General features: G+C 43.9%; 1 long non-coding RNA gene across 1 annotated transcript; it reads right to left on the bottom strand.

The window, feature by feature from the left end:
- Positions 1-507: 507 nt before the first annotated feature.
- Positions 508-8,683, bottom strand: LOC125755657 (uncharacterized). The gene is made up of 2 exons (XR_007412660.1): positions 8,589-8,683; positions 508-6,583 (listed from the first exon to the last, which is right to left on the bottom strand). It is a non-coding gene; the product is annotated as an uncharacterized LOC125755657 (long non-coding RNA).
- Positions 8,684-22,720: the final 14,037 nt, after the last annotated feature.

The following is a 22,720-nucleotide window of genomic DNA, read 5'->3' on the forward strand; positions in this document are numbered from 1 at the left end:
AAGACATGAGAGATGAGAGGGAAAATAAACATTACAAGAATTTACATGGTACATGTGCAAGGTCAGAGCAAAGGGGCTCTTAACAGAAAGATATGGAAAGCTGACACAGGACTTTGAAAACCATGTTAAAGAAACTCCTAGGGATCCCTGGGTGGCGCAGCGGTTTGGCGCCTGCCTTTGGCCCAGGGCGCGATCCTGGAGACCCCGGATGGAATCCCACGTCGGGATCCCGGTGCATGGAGCCTGCTTCTCCCTCTGCCTATGTCTCTGCCTCTCTCTCTCTCTCTCTGTGTGACTATCATAAATAAATAAAAAATTAAAAAAAAAAAAAAAAAAAAAAAAGAAAGAAACTCCTAGAGTAGGGGTCAACAAACCTTTTCCTGTAAAGGACCAGACAGTAAGTAATATTGGCTTTGCAAGTCATGTGGTTGCTGTCACAACTTCTCAACTCTGACATTGTAGCACAAAGCAACCACGGACAATAAATACATAAACAAAGAGCATGACTGTGTTCCAATAAAACTTTATTTATGGACACAGAAATGTCATAAGATACTATATTTAACACTTACATTAAAAAAAAAAAGCCATTCTTAGCTTATGAGCCATACAAAACCAGATGGCAGGCCAGACTTAGCCCATGGGTTGCAATTTGCTGACCTCTGTCTTAGATACCTAAAGTGGAAAAGTTAGATTATTAGGAGTCTGTTTAATCCTAAGGTGAGTGGAGAATAAGGGTTGCAGAAATGAAGGTTCAACATCCTAGAGGAAGACTTGATCATATTTCTTTGTTTACTAAATATGGGGGACAGAAATATTGGCAAAAGACAACTTCAAGATTATCAGCCTGAGGGTCAGAAGATAGTAACATTGACAAAATGATAGAAATGAGAACAGTGAGGGGCACCTGGGTGGCTCAGTCAGTTGGGGGTCCAACTCTTGGTTTCAACTCAGGTCACGATCTCATGGATTGTGGGATCACCCTCAAGTTGGCCTCTGCACCCAGGGGGATTCCCCTTGAGATTCTTTCTGCCCCATGCCCCCAGCATGCATGCCAGGATGTATGAGAAGGCATACCCTTAACTGAGCCACCCAAGCTCCCAACAAGGTTAAATTTCAAACCGATAACAACATGTTTAAATGGATGTCCTGACAGCAACTAACTAGGAATGAAAAAAAAAAAAAAAAAAAAAAGGAAGGTCAGAGCTGGGATGCAGATTTAGAATCTTTAGCAGGATGGTTGTAGTTGAACCTGAAAGTGAATGTGCGCTCCAAGCAATAAGGATAAAGTGTGAAATGCAAAGGCCAAGGACAGTGCTTAAAGCCAATCTGTGCAAGAGGCTTTATTAAAAGAGAAGAATAGTCAGTGAGGTGGGAGAAGAAGTGTTATGAAAGCCAAAGCAGAAAGAATTTCAAGAAAGTGGATCTAATCAACTGTGACAGGTACAGCAGAATGGCTAAAAAAGGTGAAAATTAAGGAGATACATTTTATTTGTCTGTAATGGTCATTGGTGATGACCAGGGAGGTAATCTTTTTTTAATATTTTTTTAATATTTTATTCATGAGAGATACAGAGAGAGAGGCAGAGTCACAGGCAGAGGGAGAAGCAGGCTCCCCACAAGGAGCCCAATGGGGGACTCGATTCCAGGACCCTGGGATCACGCCCTGAGCCACCCAGGTGCCCCAGAGAGGTAATTTTTATAGTGAAAGTAATACTATGCAGTAGATGAAAGAGAAAATGCAAACAAGACATGAAGTCAAGTTTTCTAGAATTTAGTTATGAAAGGAAGGAAATAACAAGGAAGTCAGAAGTTCTAATACTAGAGCTTTAGTATATTTACAAAGCAAAAAAAAAAAAAAAAATTCAGTGATTTCTATGACATTAGCCACTGCAACATTTTTCTAGATATATCTCATGAGGCAAGGGAAACAAAAGCAAAAATAAACTACTGGGGAGTGGTTGAGTGGCTCAGTTGGTTAAGCATCCAACTCTTGATTTCAGCTCAGGTCATGATCTCAGGGTTCTAAGGCTGAACCCTCTGCACTGGACATGGAGCCTGCTTAAGATTCTATCTCCCTCCCTTTGCCCCTCCCCCTTCTCCCTCACCAAAAAAACAAACAACAACAAAACTATTGGGACTACATCAAAACAAAAAAACCCTACAGCAAAGGAAAGAATCAACAAAACTAAGACAACCTACTGAATGGGAGAAGATATTTGCAGATGACATACCCAATAAAGATATCAAAAAATATAAAGAACTTCTATAACTCAACACAAAAAAAAACCCCTAAGTAATTCAATTAAAAAATGGGCAGAAGAAATGAAGAGACATTTCTCCAAACAAGATGGTCATACAGATGGCCAACAGACACATGAAAAGATGCTCCACATCACTCATCATCAGGGAAATGCAAATCAAAACCACAGTGAGTTATTTCCTCATACCTGTCAGAATGGCCAAAATCAAAATACAAGAAACAAGTGTTGGTGAGGATGTGGAGAAAAAGGAACTCTATGCACTGCTGTTGGGAATGCAAATTGGTGCAGCCACTCTGGAAAACAGTATGGAGGGTCCTCAAAAAATTAAAAGTAGAACTACCAAGGGTACCTCACTATCTCAGTCAGTAGAACACGTGACTCCTGATCTTGGGGTTGAGAATTCAAGCCAAAGGTTGGGTCTGCAGCCTACATTAAAAATAATAATAATAATAATAATAATAATAATGGGATCCCTGGGTGGCGCAGCGGTTTGGCGCCTGCCTTTGGCCCAGGGCGCGATCCTGGAGATCCGGGATCGAATCCCACGTCAGGCTCCCGGTGCATGGAGCCTGCTTCTCTCTCTGCCTCTCTCTCTCTCTCTCGCTCTCTCTCTGTGACTATCATAAATGAATAAAAAATTAAAAAAAAAAAAAAAAAAGAGGAAGAAGAGGGGTGCCTGGATGGCTCAGTGGTTGAGCATCTGCCTTCGGCTCAAGTCATGATCCCGGGGTCCTGGGATTGAGTCTCGCATCTGGTTCCCCATAGGGAGCATGCTTCTCCCTCTGCCTGTGTCTCTGCCTCTCTCTCTCTCTGTGTCTCTCATGAATAAATAAAACCTTAAAAAAAAAAAAAAAGACAATGACAACAACAATGACTTGAAAGAACGAAGGCTGTGAAAAAGTAAAGGATGAAGATATTAGAAAAGAATTTAATTCTTCTAGGGATCCCTGGGTGGCGCAGCGGTTTGGCACCTGCCTTTGGCCCAGGGCGCGATCCTGGAGACCCGGGATCGAATCCCACGTCAGGCTCCCGGTGCATGGAGCCTGCTTCTCCCTCTGCCTGTGTCTCTGCCTCTCTCTCTCTCTCTCTCTGTGTGACTATCATAAATAAAAAAAAAAAAAAAAAAAAAAAAAAAAACTTTAAAAGAATTTAATTCTTCTAGATAGGATCATCCCAATGTGAGAAGGAAGGGTAACTCTTCCCTGAGACTGTATAGAAGAAAAAATGAATACAGAGCAAAGATTCATTGAGGGAGAGAGAGGAATACAAAGAGATAGACTATTGAGACTCTCTTTTTATTTACAGGCAGATTTTCCTCAGTATGAATAACTGAAATTGATAATAGAACTTTATTATAAACAGTGCTGCATTATCTGTTGTTACAACCTGTTAAATTCTTTTCTAACACTCCCAAACTAACAATTAACTATTTTTGCTTTTTCCCAACACTGGTGTACAGGTATTTAACCCTGCCAACATTATTAAGGTGCATAAACTTTATTCTCTTTATTCTGATATCTTTTAAAAAATATTTATTTATTCATGAGAGACACAGAGAGAGAGGCAGAGACCTAGGCAGAGGGAGAGTGAGAAGCAGGCTCCCACAAGGAGCCCAATGCAGGACTCGATCCCAGACCCTGGGATCACACCCTGAGCCAAAGGCAGACACTCAACTGCTGAGCCACTCAGGTGTCCCTATTCTGATATCTTTTTTACTTCTCAAAATGCATAACTTTAATTCAATAACCCACGAAGCAATCCATGGAATGTTTGGCAAAGCAACAGTAAACTGTAGTAAATTATCGGGGCAGTGTCTACACCACCATTATTAAACACTTTAATACTGTCAACTACTGCAATTTCATATTGCTACTTTATTTTCAAGCCACAAATTCATATTTTCACTCCAGAAAGGGGGGAAAAAAGGAATAAAGCAAGGCTGACCATCACAGAATAATATACAGGCCTTTTACAAAATGCTATCAACTTTTAGACTTGAATGTTAAGAAAAAAGATCTCTAATCTTTTGATGAGTTGCCAACACAAAGTGACAGCAGCTGTCAAACTTAAGTTTGCATAAAATATATGTTTGGGGTTCATTCAGCGTTGGTCTAATTTTAACATATGTGAAAGAGGCCCAGAAAATGTACTTTTGAATAATTTTGATATTTTCTTCATAAATATTTAGATAAAAAAGAAAGAAAAGTCATCTTCTTCAGACAGTTTAGGGTGAGACTGTCCATAATCTTAACTACCCCTTTCCTCCCAAGTCACATGTATTTGTGTTAGAACTAAATATATCATCCTCTTGGCAGCTCCCTTGTTTGCTTTCAACCCATTCTGAGTTTGAATTTTCTGCATGACTGAGTTCACCTCCAAACTATGAAAAATAAAAGTTTCCTCACTACTGAATAGATGTGTATGATATGGTATCACTCTGATGATATATGTCTTTATAATGGGCCCTTGACTCATTCAGGGTCATGCTAGCAATGAACTTCCTTAAATGTGATTACTGAAAGCACAGCAATTCATACCATAATTTTCATTTCAAGGAAAAAAAAAAGGAAAATGGCCATTTAAAGCTCTAGATACGCTGGTCAGCCCTATTCCTCCACTTGGAGGTGCAATAGGGCTCACTCGTTTCTGTCAAAAAAGAGCCCCTTTATCACACGGGAGTAGGTAAGCAAATACCAGAAAATACACTTTCCTACATTTTGAAAGACCGACCCACCTAAAGATTTGCAGAGAAAAATCTAAGACCTCAATTTCAGGGGTATAAAAAGGGAGATGTAGACGTAAGGGGAGAATGAGATCTTAAGAAAAGACTTCCACTAATCCGAAAATTTCAAGTGGAACACGAGTTTTTTTGCCTAGTATAGCAGTCTTTTTTATTCACATTTGTTAAAATGCAACTGGGTAAGATTAAAATTCCCAGTTTAGGATTTTCATAGAAATGCGCTTGACATGAAGGACAAGTCCTGCATTTGCGGATCAACTGAAAAGTGAAAAACTAGCTCCTAAAGCTGTACCATGTGCCCTGCGAGCCCTGGGTAAATGTTAGTCGATTAGATATTAGTCAGAGGGGACAAGGGGGGCACCAGGGACAGCAGGACCATTTCCGGGGAGAGCGTGGTTCGGCTAAGGGAGGGCAGGGCGACCGCCGCGACACCGGGAAAACAGCTCGAGCACCGCCTGGAGACCGCACGGGTCGGGGCGACGCGCCACTGAGCGCCAGCGCAGAGGGCGCCCTGGGGGTTCCGGGCGGCGGGGCGGGGCGGGGCGGGGCGGGGGCAAGCAGCCCAAGCGGCCCATCGGGGATCTCGCCGGTCACCGCGGCCACAAACGCTCTGCGGACTTGGGCCGGGAGCGGCCGGGAAGTTCCGGCTGCGGGCGGCCTCCGGCAGCCCCAGGTTCCGACACGGGCGTCCACCGCGTGTGCCCCGCGCTGCCGCCGCGGCCTCAGCGGCGCCGACACGAGCGCGCGGCCCGGCGAGCGGACGGCGGCGCCAGCCCGTGTACCCCGCAGCGCGCGCCCGCGGGGAGGCCCCGCCCCGCCCGTCCTTTGACCCCCAGCGATTGGCGACTGGACGACGGGGGAGCGGGGCCGGGCACGGTATTGGCTGCAACCCGCAATCACTCAACGAGCCGCGGAGGGGGGGCCTTCTCAGGGAGGACACGACAGCGAGGCTTTTGCAAGGCCGCCGGGCGCCATCTTTAGCTTGCTTTGTTTTGTTTACTCGGTTTTGTTCTCTGCTGGTTGCAAAGCTGCGTGTACACGAGTATAAATTCAGTGCCACGGATAGGGCGCATACATTTAGTGGTGAGTGGTGGAAGGCTTTTGGTTCCTGTCGGCCTTGGTCGCGGATCTTTCAGCTACCTCCAGCAAAGTGGCCGTTCCCCTTAGTTCAAAGTTTTCATCTCTAGTCCCGGGGATTCCCAGAGTCACCCGAGTCTAGCGGTGCTCTGGGAGGAAGGCCCAGCCGACGACAGGTCCCTGGGACTCGAAGCAAGGCCACTGGATATGAGCCTAGGTTCCTAATAAAAATCGAATAGCTTAGCAAGTCGGAGGCTTGGGTTGTGTACCTCTCAGACGAGCTCTCTCCCCGGAGAACTAAAAAGCTGCAGTGATGTGGAAAAGAATTAGAGCAAAACTCCATTAAAAATTGTCAGCACTGGGGATCCCTGGGTGGCGCAGCGGTTTGGCGCCTGCCTTTGGCCCAGGGCGCGGTCCTGGAGACCCGGGATCGAGTCCCACGTCGGGCTCCCGGTGCATGGAGCCTGCCTGTGTCTCTGCCTCTCTCTCTCTCTCTCTGTGACTATCATAAATTAAAAAAAAAAATAAAAAAATTTGTCAGCACTGCCGCCATCACAAAGTCATTTGAGTCGGACTAGATTTCAAAGATAGGCATGCAGGTCCAAACTTGTGGAGTGATCCCTTCCACATCTGAGACAATATTTATTAAGTACCGATCGGACTTGCATTGTTAGGATATAAAAATACACCCAGCGAGCTCACAGAGGGCCACTTTCATTACAATGAATTTCAAGACCTGGGCAAATAATTTGAAAGCTGTTGTTTTAAGGCGTCCTGAATACTTCTCAAAACTGAGTAGGGCGCTGGCTGAGGAATGAAAATGCATTCCCATCATCATGCAGAGGCTTTGTGGTAATGAACTCTGAACTCTACAGGAGATCCTTTTTTATATCCTGGTTGCTACTTCACTGCTGACATTCCAGTTTCTCCCTCATCACTCCATATACTTCCTATGCTTTCACTCCAATCTATGAATACAGATTCGAGTATATTTTCCGTATGACTCCTAATAGGAGACAGTCGCTCAGTAACAGAATGAAGTAAGAATACGGCTCACAAAACAGGAAGCTGTGCTCTGCGCTTATTTTGCCCTCTAATTCTCACCCTTTTCTCTGTGACTCTAAGACACGGGGAGAAGGCTGCTTATTCCAAAAATGCAACACCATAATAACCACAATGCATTTATCCCCTCCTGTATTACTTGCCTTTGCCTCCTCTTCGCCCCTCCCGCATCACAACTACCATGAACGGTTTTTGAGAATTGGACTTGACTGGATTATTTTCCTGACACTTTGCCAGCTGTGGAGCTTTTCGAACAAATCCCAACCTATAAACGACCATTTTGTCAAAAAGCCAAGAGAGAACTTCCCTTCTGAACACACCAACCAAACCACACATAAAGGCCAAAATATACACAGCTGTACATTTAAGAACGTGAGACAATAAAAAGCAAAACCACTTAGGCAAAACAGTCACTATGAAGGCTTTGAACCACAGTTTCAATAAATTGCCTACCCTCATTTGCCACATGGACTATATACTCCCTGGCAATTATTTAATTATTCATTAATCTGACACTTTAAAAGAGGACTAGAAAAATACAGTAAATGCACATAAAATGAAAGTGCCAGAGTATGCTAAACATAGGATTTCTTCTAAACTCTAACTTGCACACGAAATCCTGTTTGGATCACATTTGGGAACACACACACACAAAAATCACATCTTAAAGGGCTACTTTGCACACATAAAACCAAAGGTAATCTCTTTTGAAAACAAAACCTGATATGGCACATATACACATACTGTACATATACACAAAGCACAAAACCCCAAGATAAATCTTTATGAAATCATTTGCTTCAAAACACACACACACACACACACACACACACACACACACGGTCTTCATGAAAATGTAAGACACTTTTGTAAGGGCTTTGCCCCCCTCCCCGGGGAGATGAGTGTCTCAATTATAATATCCAAACATTTTTAACCTATTGGCCTTGGACAATTGCCACATTCAAGCCACTTGGTTTTGGTTCTGGGGGAGGGTGTGTAAAACGCACGCAAACAGCTTTGTGAGGGAGTCTCAATTCTCCGCTTCTTTCAACGTTGCCCTTGACGTTGCCCGTGGCAGAAATTTACATTATCCCTTCACCCCCACGCCTAAAAAAAAGAAAAAAGAAAAAAAAAGGAAGAAAGAAATCTATACTCCCCGAGCGGCTGAATATTTTTAAATACCTCGACCATAAAAATTTACCAGTTCTTAAAATGTGGTAACAAAAAGAAAAAAAAAATCTCTATAAATTTGGCCGGAAAGAGTTGTACACGGCCATCCTGCTTCTCAACTTCTTGGTATATTTAAGACCTTGACCAGAAAAAAAAGAAAGAGGAAGAGAGACAGAAAAAAGAAATGGGGGAAAGCGCAAATTCCCCTTAGCAACAGTTTCCTCACCCCAGCACTGCCACAGATCTCTATTTTTAAAAATTTTGAAAGCACACACCAGATTAAGGAGGGGAAAAAAATGGAAAAAGGATACCCGAAGGTCGTATGGCTCTTTGTATTCGTGTGTGTGCAAAAAGGAGGACTCGCGGCGCCGGAGCCGGCAAGCCCCACCCCTCCCCGGACGCCCTCCCGGATTGGCCGCCGGCGGCCGCGGGGCGCCCCGCCCGCCAGCACACGCGCCGCGCCCGAGGCTGCGGCCCCAGGGGTCCCCGAGGGCCCCGCGACCGCCGACCCCCGACCGCCGACCCCGACCCCGACCCCGACCCCATCCCGGCCGGACCCTGGCGGTCGGCTCGCTTCTGTGCCCTCCCGCACCTCTGTCCCTTTCCTTTCACTTTCTCTCCCTTCTCGCCCTTTCCCACCGTCCTTCCCCTGAGGAGCGAGGCCCTCGGCATCATTCTGGCAGGTTGCTGACCTGGGTTAGCTAGTCAGTAAAATTCTAGCCTGGGATTAAGCATCAGGGACCCGGTGCGTGGGCCCGAGCTCATGGTTTCCAGGTAGAACGTCTCTGGGTCGTGGCTGTGGTCTGACACTCCCACCTTTACGTGAAACAAACATTTCAAGCAAGGTGCAAGACCAACATCGTCTTAGACTTTCGGCGTCGAATCTCCAGTTTTGCCCTACCCAGCTGACGTAGCATTCCCAAGAACCTAAAGCGGCACCCCTTGCGTGACGACCTGGTGGCCATGATCTGGTCCCACTCCCTCATTTGCTCCTTATTCCCACTGCCCTCACCCTTTCAGCCCCGAATTATTTATTCCCTTGCTCAAGTGGTCCTGTCTGCTCGGAATAAAGCCTGTTTCCTCTTCTCCGACAGGTCCGTTTTTATGCATGCTTCCTCAGCTCTTTCAGTCAACACAGACCACTTGCTTCTTTCCTATCAGCATGAACTTCAGGCTTTCTCGGGTTAGCAGCACCTTGATTGTTTCACATACTTTAGCGATTTCTCACTAGTAAACTGAGATCAGAGATCGTATCTTCAACTTTCTTTTTCCATTCAGGAACTGGTGGTGGTGGTTTAGTTCTTACTGCAGCAGCTGGCATAATTGTAGACATTTGGTAAGCACTGGGGGAAAAAATCATTTATAATTAAATGAGTGAGTTTTCTTCTAGCTAAGACACAGATTTTGAAACTCAGATCCCACAACAAGAATGTGTCTTCTATAGTAACCATTCATGAGCACTTACTGTGCAAGGATTGTTCTGAACACTTCATAAATATTAATTTATTTATAAATTAAATAATTTAATTTATTTATCTCCACAGTAATGAGGAGTTACTATGATTTTCCTCATTTTATTTTTTCCCTCATTTTATAATATATTTTTCCTCTCTCTCTTTTTATTTTAAGTAGGCTTTACCCTCAACATGGGACTTGAACTAATGACCCTGAGATTAAAAGTTGCATGCTCAGGATCCCTGGGTGGCACAGCGGTTTGGCGCCTGCCTTTGGCCCAGGGTGCGATCCTGGAGACCCGAGATCGAATCCCACGTTGGGCTCCCGGTGCATGGAGCCTGCTTCTCCCTCTGCCTCTCTCTCTCTCTCTGTGACTATCATTAAAAAAAAAAAAAAAAAAAAAAAAAGTTGCATGCTCTACAAACTGAGCCAACCAGATACCCCATCCCCATTTTATTTATTAATTTATTTATTTTAAAATATTTTATTTATTTATTTATTCATGAGAGATACACAGAAAGAGGCAGAGATGTAGGCAGAGGGAGAAGCAGGCTCCCTACAGAGACCCTGAAGCAGGAATCTATCCCAGGACCCCAGGACCACACCCTGAGCTGAAGGCAAATGCTCAACCACTGAGCCACCCAGGTGTCCCCCTATTCCCATTTTATATTAGAGATTCAAGTACAGATAGGTATACAGATCTTTCTCAACTTACGATGGTGTCACCTCCTGGTGAACCTATCCTAAGTTGAAAATACTAAGATGGAAGTGATTTTAATATACCTAACCTCCTGAACCTCATAGCTTAGTCTAGCCTACCTTAAAAGTGCCTGGAGTGCTTGCTTCAGCAGCACATATACTAAAAAGTCCCTGGAACATTTAAATTAGCCTATAGTTGGGCAATATCATCTACCACAATCCTTTTTATAATAAGAGTTGACTATCTCATGTAATTTATTGAATACTGTACCAAAAGTGAAAAACAAAATGGTTGTAAGTGTATTGGTTTATCCTTGTGATAGCTTGGCTGCTTGGGAGCTGTGGCTCACTGCCTCTGCCCAGCATCATGACCACGTATCACTAGCCCCAGACAAGAGCAAAATTCAAAATTCTGAGTATGGTTTCTACTAAATGTGTATTACTTTTATACCATTGTAAAGTAAAAACAAAACAAAACAAAAAACCTATGTCAGGGACCATTTGTAATAATGTGACTTAAGGTTATACAGGTAATAAGAGGTAGATCTGGGATCTGAACCCAGAAAATCTAGTTCCATAGCCCAAGTTCTTAGTTATTATGCCTCACTGGCTCCACAGCATAGCTTTTATTTTTTATTTTTTATTTTTTAAGATTTTTTTTTTTTAAGTAATCTAGATTTACATGCTCCTCTGACTGAGCCAGCCAGGTGCCCCTCATATTATAGATTTTATTCTATTTATATATTTAGCAAGATTTTGTTTATTTGAGAGAGTGAGTGGGAAGGAGAGAGGGAGAGAATCTGAAACAGACCCCTCACAGAGTGCAGAGCCTGACGTGGGGCTCAAACTCACAACAGTGAGATCATGACCTGAGCTGAAATTAAGAGTTGGATGCTTAACCCACTGTGTCACCCAGGCATCCCAGCAGTGTTTATATTCCTAAGGGTTATAGATTTTCTGTTTCTTTTCCCATATTTTTCATTAAAAAATTTTTTTAAGGCACACCAGGGTGGCTCAGCAGATGAGTGTCTGCCTTCGGATCAGGGTGTGATGCTGGGATCCAGGATTGGGTCCCACAACTCGGCTCCCTGTGAGGAGCCAGCTTCTCCCTCTGCCTGTGTCTTTTCTTCTCTCTGTGTGTGTCTCTCATGAATAAATAAAAAGATTTTTAAAAATTTGTTTTAAGATTTTATTTATTTATTTGAGAGAGCACACAGAGAAGGAGAGGGTGAAGCAGATTCCCCACTAAGCAGGGAGCCCAATGTGGGGATAGATCCCAGGACCCCAGGATCATACCCAAGCTCAAGGCAGACACTTAACCGACTAAGCCACCCAGATACTCCCCTCATCCCAATTTTTTTTAATAATACAAGCCAGCTAGGAAATCACTAGGAAAATATTTATTATTATTATTTTTTTAAAAGATTTTATTGATTAATCATAGAGACAGAGAGAGAGAGAGAGGCAGAGAGAGAAGCAGGCTCCATGCAGAGAGCCCAATGTGGGACTCGATCCAAGGTCTCCAGGATCACGCCCTGGGCTGCAGGCGGTGCTAAGCCGCTGCGCCACGGGGGCTGCCCTATTATTATTATTATTATTATTATTATTATTATTGTTATTATTTTAAGTAGGCTCCATTCCCAGCTTGGAGCCCAACATGGGACTTGAACTCATGACCCTGAGATCAAGACCTGAGCTGAGATCAAGAGTCAGATATCATGTGGTGTCTGGGTAGCTCAGTTGGTTAAACATCTGACTTTGGCTCAGATCATAATCTCAGGGTCCTGGGATCAATCAAACTCCATGTTGGGCTTCATACTCAACAGAGTCTGCCTCTCACCCTCTCCCTCTGCCCCTCCCACTGCTCATGTTCTCTCTCTCTCTCTCTCTCTCTCTCTAATAAATAAAATCTTAAAAAAAAAAAAAAAAAAAGTCAGATCCTTAACTGGGCACCCCTACTATAACATCTTATATCTGCAAACATACAGGTGAACATTTTCAAAATGTTAGGATGAAGGAAACAATTGTTAGCAACAATTACTATAATCGACATTTATTGAAGGTTTACTTGATGCCAGGCACTCTCTCATTTAATCAATTCAATGAGGTAAGTACTATTACACTGTCTCTTTCACTAATGAGAAAACGGACAGGGAAGGTAATTTACTTCAAGGTCACTGAGGTCACTAAGTGGTGGAGTCCGAAGTTGAATCCAGGCCTCCTGACTTCTGGACCTTTAGTCTCTGCCTAAATTGAAATCCACTCTGCCTTTCTATGTTACCCTCTTTTGGTCTTCTGTTCTGAGTCCATGAAAGATAAGCTGTCTTCCCTCTAAGGATCATTAGAATGTTCATACCACTGCCCCACCAATGTCTCTTGGGATATATATATATCCCAATATATAAAAAAAAAAAATATATATATATATATATATATATATATTTTTTTTTTTTTTCTTTTAGAGTGGGGGGTACGTGGGAGAGAGAGAATCCTAAGCAGCCTCTGTGTCCAGTGCAGAGCCCAGCCCAGGGCTTGATCTCTTGATCTTGAGATATGACCTGAGCCCAAATCAAGAGTCAGCTGTTTAACCAACTGAGCCATCCAGGCACCTCTCCTGGGACACATTGTAAATTATGAGTCTATTTCTACAAAGGCCAGAATTAAGTTGGAAAAGCCATTTCTTTTTACGTTTCCTTTTTCCCCTATGGTCATAGCGGAATCTTTGGTAGAAAGTTTGAGTAAAGCATTTTGGGGCTATTAGATAATGAGAATAGAAAGAAAATGCATCTTTTTCACGTAAAAAAATTACAATTTTAAACTCCAAAACATTGGAGATTTCAAATGCTAAACTTTACAGATGATTTGTCAATTGAGGAAAAGCTGCTCATTTGGCTTTGAATCAAGCAGATCTCTTTATTTTAAGCTATTTCTGTTCAGTAAGATCCCATGGGAACTGCCCATACAGTGAAATCTAACTTTCCCTAAAGTGGGGCCAGGAAGCTACTTCCAATAGTCATTCATTAACACACCCGAGAGCATTTTAAAACAGTAGTGGAAGGAAATCCCAGAGTCAGTTGAGATTGTGTCCTCAGAGGCACTGGAGAGGGAAGTGTCTGAGAGAGTTGAGGTTTGGAGACATGAAAGAAGCTACTGAAAGGTGGAAGATAATGTAAAGGAAAAGAGAAGACAGACAGGCAGCAAAGAACTGTACTCAAGGAACTGTTATGCTGTAGCAGGAGTGAAGGCAGATTAAATTTTAAAGGGAAAAAAATGTCTGTATCAGACTGATTATGAAATGCAGAGGGACGCCTGGATGGCTCAGCAGTCGAGCATCTGCCTTTGGCTCAGGGCTCACGGCATGATCCCCGGCCGGTCCCAGGATCCAGTCCCCACATAGGGCTCCCCACAGGGAGCCTGCTTCTCCCTCTGTCTGTGTCTCTGCCTCTCTCTGTGTCTCTCATGAATAAATAAATAAAATCTTTTAAAAAAATGAATGCAAAGGAAATTGTATAAATAGCCTGGAAATCTTTCTTGGAAATCAATAAAAAAAATAAATATCAAAAATGCAAAAAAAAACTAAATATAGATAAATGTGAAAACGTAGGAGAATGAGAAAGAAGAGGAGAAAAAAGATAAATGCTGGGGCACCTGGGTGGCTCAGTCAGTTAAGTGTCTGCCTTGGGCTCAGGGCATGATCCCAGGGTCCTGGGATAGAGCCTTGCATCCAGCTCTCCACTGGGGAGGGCTTGCTTCTCCTTCTCCCTTTGCCTGCCGCTCTGCCTACTTACACACACTCTCTCTGTGTGTCAAATAAATAAATAAAATCTTTAAAAATCTTTAAAAAATCTTTAAAAATCTTAAATCTTAAAAAAAAAAAAAATGACAGGGCAGCCCTAGTGGCGCAGTGGTTTAGTGGTTTAGCTAAACCACTGCCCGCGGCCCGGGGTGTGATCCTGGAGACCCTGGATGGAGTCCCACGTCGGGCTCTCTGCATGGTGACTGCTACTCCCTCTGCTTGTGTCTCTGCCTCTCTCTCTCTCTCTATGAATAAATAAATAAATAAATAAATAAATAAATAAATTTAATTAAATAGTTAATGCATGTAGAAGAAATGACAGAAATTGAAAAACTAGCGTTTGGCAACCACCAATGCAAAAAATGGTTTCAGGAAGGATAATCAATGGTCGCTAAATCCACTGGGGGTGCAAAATTGTCAGAGAACAGAGTATTCATTCACATGATTTCAAATAATCACTCTACTAATTATTAGTTTACTAATTAATTACAAAGGGCAAACAGTAGAGAAATCTAGCAGAGAAACTTCACATCACCAGTAATATAACAAACTGACATGTGCCTCCTGACAGTGATACAATGGAAAATATACAGTATCACTTAGGTACTACTCTTGCTAAGAATATTTAACCTGAATCTAATCAGTAGGAAACAATCAGGGATCCCTGGGTGGCTCAGGGCATGATCCTGGAGTCCCAGGATCCAGTCCCACATCAGGCTCCCTGCATGGAGCCTGCTTCTGCCTCTGCCTGTGTCTCTGCCTCTCTCTCTCTCTCTGTGTCTCTCGTGAATAAATAAATAATATCTTAAAAAAAAAAAAAAAGAGGAAACAATCAGACAAATCCAGACTGCACATGACAGATGATGGCCTGGATAAATGCTATAAAAGTATAAGTGGGGGATCCCTGGGTGGCTCGGTGGTTTAGCGCCTGCCTTCGGCTCAGGGCATGATCCTGGAGTCCCGGGATCGAGTCCCACATCGGGCTCCCTGCACAGAGCCTGCTTCTCCCTCTGCTTCTTCCTCTGCCTGTGTCTCTGCCTCTCTCTCTCTCTCTGTGTCTCTCTCATGAATAAATAAATAAAATCTTAAAAAATATATATATAAAAGTGTGTTATAAAAGACATGTATATACAAATATGGGAGCCTATTCTTAATTAAACTAAAAAGATATGACAATTGAATGTGATGTGACTTCCGGATCAGGAAAAAAAAACTATTATGGGCATTATGTAAACAAATGAGGAATCTGAATATGGACATATGGTAATATGATTATATCAATGTTAAATTTCTTGGTGTGGTATTGTAGTTTCATAGGAGAATATCTTAGTTCTTAAGAGACACATTTAGGGGCAAAATGTCATGATCTCTTAACTTTCAAATGATTCAGTAAAATATATATTAACAAATTGATATATGCATATAGAGATAACGCAAATGTGGCAAAATGATATCAATTAGCGAACCTGTATGAAGAGTACATGGGTATTCGTTATAGCATTCTTTCAACTTTTCTGGTCTTGAAACACTTCAAAATTTAAAAAATAATAAAAACAGATCATGTTTTTGCATTAGATATTTAGATTCAGCTCCTGAGTCAAGGAAGTAGTCTCACAAACTCCAGCCTTCCCAGATTTATTTTAGACTTTGTTATAATGTCTCAGAAAATTCAAAAGTGCATGTGAATGAGTACCACCTAGAATGTTTTTAAACATGAGGAAGAACAAGTAGTGACAAATCTAGATTGTGAAAAAAGCCAAAGCCCAATGAAAAGTGGCTTTTGTTTTTAATGTGTGGGGGTTGGTGATACATGAACCTCCCTTTCACCATCGATTAATCCTTCTCTTGTAAAGAGCAACTCACTCATGCACCTGACATCCAGGGACCAGACTTGAGTATCTGCTAAGCCTCTGCCCATTGGTTTAATGGAAAACAACAAAACAACACATGCTAAGAGAGAGATACCCTACAGAGCTACCCCAGGAGCTCAATTCTCAGGGCCTGACCATATTTTGTGTGAGACTAATGCTATCATTTGAAGAGAAAGATAGCAGGAGTGCAGAATCTGGGCAAGGTGGGAATGGGCAGGACTGCTCCTTAAACCTGCTTTTCATGGGGCACCTGCCTGGCTCAGTTAGTACAGAGTGCAGACTCTTGATGTTGGGGTTGTGAGTTCAAGACCCATGTTGGGTGTAGAGATTACTTAAAAATAAAAAAAAATTAAAACTGCTCTTTATGACAGTTGTCTTCATTTATAAGCAGAGGTAGCATAACATTTTTAAAAAATTCTCCAAAAAAAAAAAAAAATTCTCCAAACAGGGACGACTGGGTGGCTCAGTGGTTGAGCATCTGCCTTTGGCTGGGGGAGTGATCTCAGGGTCCTGGAATCGATTCCCTCATTGGGCTCCCAGCATGGAGCCTGCTTCTCCCTCTGCCTGTGTCTCTGCCTCTCTCTCTCTTTCATGAATAAATAAATAAAATCTTAAAAAAAAAATTCTCCAAGCCAGTAATTATCTCTTAATTTAAAAAATTAGGGGCACCTGAGTAGCTCAGTCGGTTAAGAATCAGACTCTTGTGGGGGAATCCCTGGGTGGCGCAGCGGTTTAGCGCCTGCCTTTGGCCCAGGACACGATCCTGGAGACCGGGGATCGAGTCCCACGTCGGGCTCCCTGCATGGAGCCTGCTTCTCTCTCTGCCTCTCTCTCTCTCTTTCTCTCTCTGTGTCTATCATGAATAAATAAATGAAATATTAAAAAAAAAAAAAAAGAATCAGACTCTTGGTATCGGCTCAGGTCATGACCTCATGAGTAGTGAGATGGAGCCCTATTTTTGGGCTCTGTGCTCAGATTCTCTCTCCCTTTTCCTCGGTCCCTCTCTCCTCCTCTCTCAAATAGATAAATAAAAGCTTTTTAAAAAATTAGTATGTTTCAAAATACGCTTAAGAGCAGCAAACAAGGGAACCCTGGGTAGCGCAGCGGTTTAGCGCCTGCCTTTGGCCCAGGGCGCAATCCTGGAGACCCGGGATCGAATCCCACGTCGGGCTCCTGGTGCATGGAGCCTGCTTCTCCCTCTGCCTATGTCTCTGCCTCTCTCTCTCTCTCTCTCTCTGTGTGACTATCATAAATAAATAAATAATTAAAAAAAAAAAAGAGCAGCAAACAGCATCTTGGAATTCAACAATTACAGGGAGTCACAGTTCTGAGAAGGGTAAAGAAGAATCACATAGTAAAGTCCTTCCTTCATTTATTCATTAAAATGTATGTATTATATTATCTCTGCTGAGTAGCCTGTACCATGCTAGACACGGGGAACAAACAAAAGTTCAGTACAGTACATGTCTGACTGAAAGGAAGACAAACATATCACAAAATAACCAGAGACCCTACAGAAGTGCTCTTCCATGTGACTGTTTACATGAGTTGGGGCAACCCAGCTACCCCTCTCCACAGACCACACTGACGCTCTACTGACTCAAGGCTGAGCCACCTTTCTGTAGTTGGCTTCTTTGGGGGCTACTATGGGACTATGTTTAATCTGTTGTTCTGGTTTAAAATGCTCCACTGCGGGGCACCTGGGTGACTCAGTGGTTGAGCATCTGCCTTCCGCTCAGGTCGTGAACCCAGGGTCCTGGGATTGAGCCCTGCATTGGGCTCTCCACAAGGCTCTGACTCTCTGTGTCTCTCATGAATAGATAAATAAAATCTAAAAATAAATAAAATAAAATGCTCCACTGCTTTCTTTTCCAGAGCTTAAGCTGGGGGCGCAGCCTCAGGACTCAAGACACGGGGTGATTATGAGCCCTCCCACAGAATCCTGGTGCTCACTGGACTCCCTCTGATCAGTCACCACCACATATCATCACTGGAGATGAGCTACCATGCAAGAAGAGCCTCTGTATTGTGTGAGACTCTGGATGCATGGGGAAGCTTTGAACATACAATGTCCTTGGGACAGCGGTGGTATTGAGGCTAGGCTGGGAAAAGAGCTGTAGTAGTTGTAAAAATATCCCCTTGACTTTCGTCCCTTCTGTTTTGCACAAATTCCTCCTTGGAGCTACTTATTCCTTCCCACTGAGAGCACCTGCTATTCCTGTCTTTCTGGGAGTCTGTGGCCTTCTTCTCTCCATTTGAACAGCCATGGCCCTGACCTGCGGGCATTACAGAAAAAATGGGATGAGTTATGCATGTGTGATGGGGGTATAGAGCCCAAGGAAGAGAGGATCTCTCCCTGAACCTAAAAGTAAAAAGGTAAAAGGTACTGGATCTATGATCTTGCCTCACTCACCCTGCTCTTCTTGTGAGATGGAGTTCTACTTTCTTGTCTTTGGTCTGGCTGGGTTGAGAAGGTGGTTCTGAGGGCTCAAACCTTCTTCCCAACCTTGCCTGAGCAGGGTAGACATGGAGATTCTTGTGGGATGTAAGCGACTGTGACAGTACAGGGGCAACACACAGAGGGCCACGTGTTCATTATGTATGGCTGGAGAAATTATCTGTCTCCAGGGGGACATGTTTCATTGTACATTAGCTTCTAGCTGCTTCCTTCCTCCCCGTTTCTCTGCCCGGTCTCTCGATAATTGTCCTTCGGAGTCTCCATCCCCCCTTCCACAGTGCTGCTCTGCCCATCACTGTCTCCTGCCATCCCCCTTGCCATGTGAGTCTCCCTCTCCACTTTGCTCACTCTCTCTTGCAGCCTAGGACGTGCGGTTTCTCCTTCGCTCATCTGTCTCTGGTTCTCTCTAGGTCACATTCTCTCGTTCCGTGTTTCACTCTGCAATACCAGCATTTGGGGTACCCCACAGCTAGTGATAACCTTTTCTTGTTACATTAAAGCCCACAAAAAAAAAAAAAAAAAAAGAAAGAAAAGAAAAGAAAAGAAAAGAAGAAAGAAAGAAAAGCCCACAGCACCACTTGGTCGACTGACTGATTGGTTTTACTGTGGAGGAAAGAAAAGGGAATTTTCCCAAAGAGGACAGAGAGAAAACATGGAATTGAGCAAAGGGAGAATAGAGAGACAGGGCAGCCACTGAAGATGGGGTGGGGACCAGAGAGGAGGGCACCAGAAGAGGTGGAATCCATGGTGTCTTATTTCCCTTCAAATAAACTGGGTCTGGATGCCTGGGTAGCTCAGTGGTGGAGCATCTGAGCTCAGGGTGTGATGTGATCCGGGGGTCTGGGGATGGAATCCTGCATCAGCCTCCCTGCAGAAAGCCTCCTTCTCTGTGTCTCTCATGAATAAATAAATAAAATCTTAAAAAAAAAAAAAAAAAAAAAAAACTGGGTCAGATATTCATGGCTGATGACAGAATCTGGATTATAAAGGGTTAAGTATCAAGTTAGGCTTGGCACCCAAATCCGAGGCAGAAGCTTTAGGGAGAAAGGAGTTGGGTTAAATAAACCCAAGAAGCTGATGTGGGTAGAATTTCTTCTGCCTGACCCACTAACAACTGTGAACAGGACATTTTAGAAATGGCTTTTATTGAAATGCTTCGGTGGGGCATAGTCCCTGGAACCAAGAACCTAGCCTGGAGGCCAGGCCCAGGAGCACTGCAGGAATGTGGAGAATCAGTGGACGGGAGGCAGGGGCCTGGGGGGAGGGCCGGCCAGGGTCAGATGGGAGGTGGCAGCAGCTGCTGATTGGGGCAGTTCTGATGCTGCGTGTGCTCTCTCCCCTTGCCTGCTATAATTAAGGCTTTCCCAATATGATCCTGGCTTCCTGAAGGGAAAGCTAGAATTCTGAAAACAAACAAAAAAATACAGCAGAGATACTGGGCTGCAATCTACACATATTTTGATCATAAAGCACTTAATCATGTCCTGAGATCACTGCTGCTAGTCAGTTTCAATTTTTTTTTTTTTTTAATTTTTTGCTGGTCAGTTTCAAAGTACTTCAGCTCCTGTTACAGCCCTGGCAGGAGGGGCTCTTCTAGGGAAACAAATAAAAATAACATAAAAATCCCTAACTGTACCTTCCAGATTAGATACGCTCGTGTAAATCCTTCATTGACCCAATCATCCTCCTGACAGCCTGACACAGGGGAGATGCTCCCCGGTCCTCTGAGTTTCCCTCCAGATTTTTTTTTTTTTACCTTACTCCTTTTTCATCCCACTTCTTGCATCTCTCCCCTAACAGACCACATAGAATCCATGGACCAGAATAAATCAGTTGTTTTATTTTCCCTCAAAGGATGTAAACTTCCACTCCCCAAATGGCTTTGACAGTTTTCTCATTTGCGAGCTGAGGAGGATATCAAGAGACATTGACCTTCTGGTTTTGCCTAAAGAGGGAACACTCAGTAACTATTACGCTCCAGTCCCTGATTTCCTTTCATTGTGCCCTTTTTCCTCCTCCCTCATGTCCTCGCCTATCTTTTCCTTTTCCCTCCTGTACATTCTCCCTATAGCCCTCCCTTACCTAGTGTGGAGATGCTATGAGGCTCATCTGCCTTCAACCCACAGCATTCCCTGCTAGCAAGAAAAAACACAAGGCCTCAAAGAGTGTTTGCTCTCTCTTTAATCAGATTAGTCCCATTACCTACCCGGAGGAGTCAGATTTTGGTGTCACTGAGCTATCTGTTAGAAGGAGGAAAACTGTCAGACATCACTTAAAGAGTCCTGTCCTGTGGACACCTGGGAACTGCTGGGAGAAATTAATCTTCTAGCTATTTAAGGCAATTTCTTTTCCATCATCCTTTGTCAAGAGGACTGCACTGGGAAACAAATCTGATGGGAGTCCCTGAACTGGTCCACTTCACTCGACAGGATCTCTCCAATGCTGTGCAGCATCCATCATTCCCTCACAGCGGAGACACACATCAATGTGAAGCTGGCGCCCCACCAGCCCTCAGCAGCAAGAAGCCACAACTGCACAGGGTGGGTGTGAGTGGGCCTAGATGCTTGCAGTTTTCCTCCACCTCTGCTCTATTTTCTTTCCAGAAGACCTACCACAAATCAATCTCTTATGAATTCTTTCTTTTTTTGAGGTCCAGGATGGAAGAGAAACAGGCATATGCAGAACAGAACATGGGACTGACGGTTGTATATTTTCTTGCCTGAATGTAAGGACTCAGCCAGTGCAGAATAGGTGCTTCCATCAAACAGCAAGACTGCCGCCAAAGCTAGGGGTGATACAGAAATCAGGCAAGGGTAGCATTGTTTCAAGACCATCTTTTCTCTCTAGACTTAGTTTTTCTTTCATGAGCTGGGGAGTCCTATGCTCATTTATGTAAAAGAATTCCAACCTTCAACTCTCTTTCCACCCTTGGGGTTATTTCCCAGGGCAGTAATTTTCAAATTGTGTTCCTTTGGGTCCAAAATGTACCAGGAAGTATGTATACCTAATGGTGTGGAGGTGAGGAGGTGGTGGTATGGAATGTGGCTTCATGGAGGAGGAGGCTCAGTGGTTGAGGCTCTGGACCCCCTCAACTCTATTTCAACCTGATTCTATTTCTTTCAGGTGTTAGAATTTCTCCTAAGAATTTTTTTTTAACGGGGATCCCTGGGTGGCTCAGCGGTTTAGCGCCTGCCTTCGGCCCAGGGCATGGTCCTGGAGTCCCAGGATCGAGTCCTACATCAGGCTCTCTGCATGGAACCTGTTTCTCCCTCTGCCTGTGTCTCTGCCTCTCTCTGTCTCTCTCTCTGTCTCTCATGAATAAATAAAAAATAAAAATAAAATAAAAAAAGAATTTTTTTAAGGTTCTAATTTTTTTTTTTAAGATTTATTTATGCATGAGAGACACACAGAGAGGCAGAGACACAGGCAGGGGGAGAAGCAGGCTCCATGCAGACAGCCTGATGTGAGCCTTGATCCCGAGTCTCGGGGATCACGACCTGAGCCGAAGGCAATCGCCCAACCGCTGAGCCACCCAGCTGTCCCTAAATTTTTTTAAGTAAGCTTGATACCCAATGTGGGGCTCAAACTCATGACCCCAAGATCAAGAATCACATGCTTCACTCAGTGGGGTCAGCCAGGTGCCCCTAAGGCTCTAATTTTTAACAAAGATGTACAAACTAGTATCCTGAATCCGAGGACAGACAACTGGACTTGTGCGTCTCACACAGCTAACCAACAACCACTGGCTGATGGCTCCTGCCCTCTAACGTAGAGTAGGCCCAGGTCCCCCTGCTGGCGGCTCCCTGACTCCAGGGGCTCCTGGGGCACTTTTTCAGCAAAATGAGTCTCCTTAGGCACCAGAGCCATTTGTTTTCCAAACTCCCTTCTCCAATCTCACTAATTCCCAATTTCCCTGCATTTGACAAATGCAATTAACAAGGCTCTATCAGTTCCTGGCTGACAGCCCTCATCAATCAATACTCGACTGCACGAGGCTGAGGGGGAAGGGAAGGCATCCAAGATACAGAGTTGGGGGGCAGAGATAGAGTTGGGGGGTGGGGAGTAGGCAGCCTGACCTCCTTGATTTCTCAAACCCCTCAGCTCAAAATAGGATGCTGGGCTGTCACC

Source organism: Canis lupus, chromosome 8 (assembly GCF_003254725.2).
Source record: "Canis lupus dingo isolate Sandy chromosome 8, ASM325472v2, whole genome shotgun sequence".
Taxonomy (NCBI): domain Eukaryota; kingdom Metazoa; phylum Chordata; class Mammalia; order Carnivora; family Canidae; genus Canis; species Canis lupus.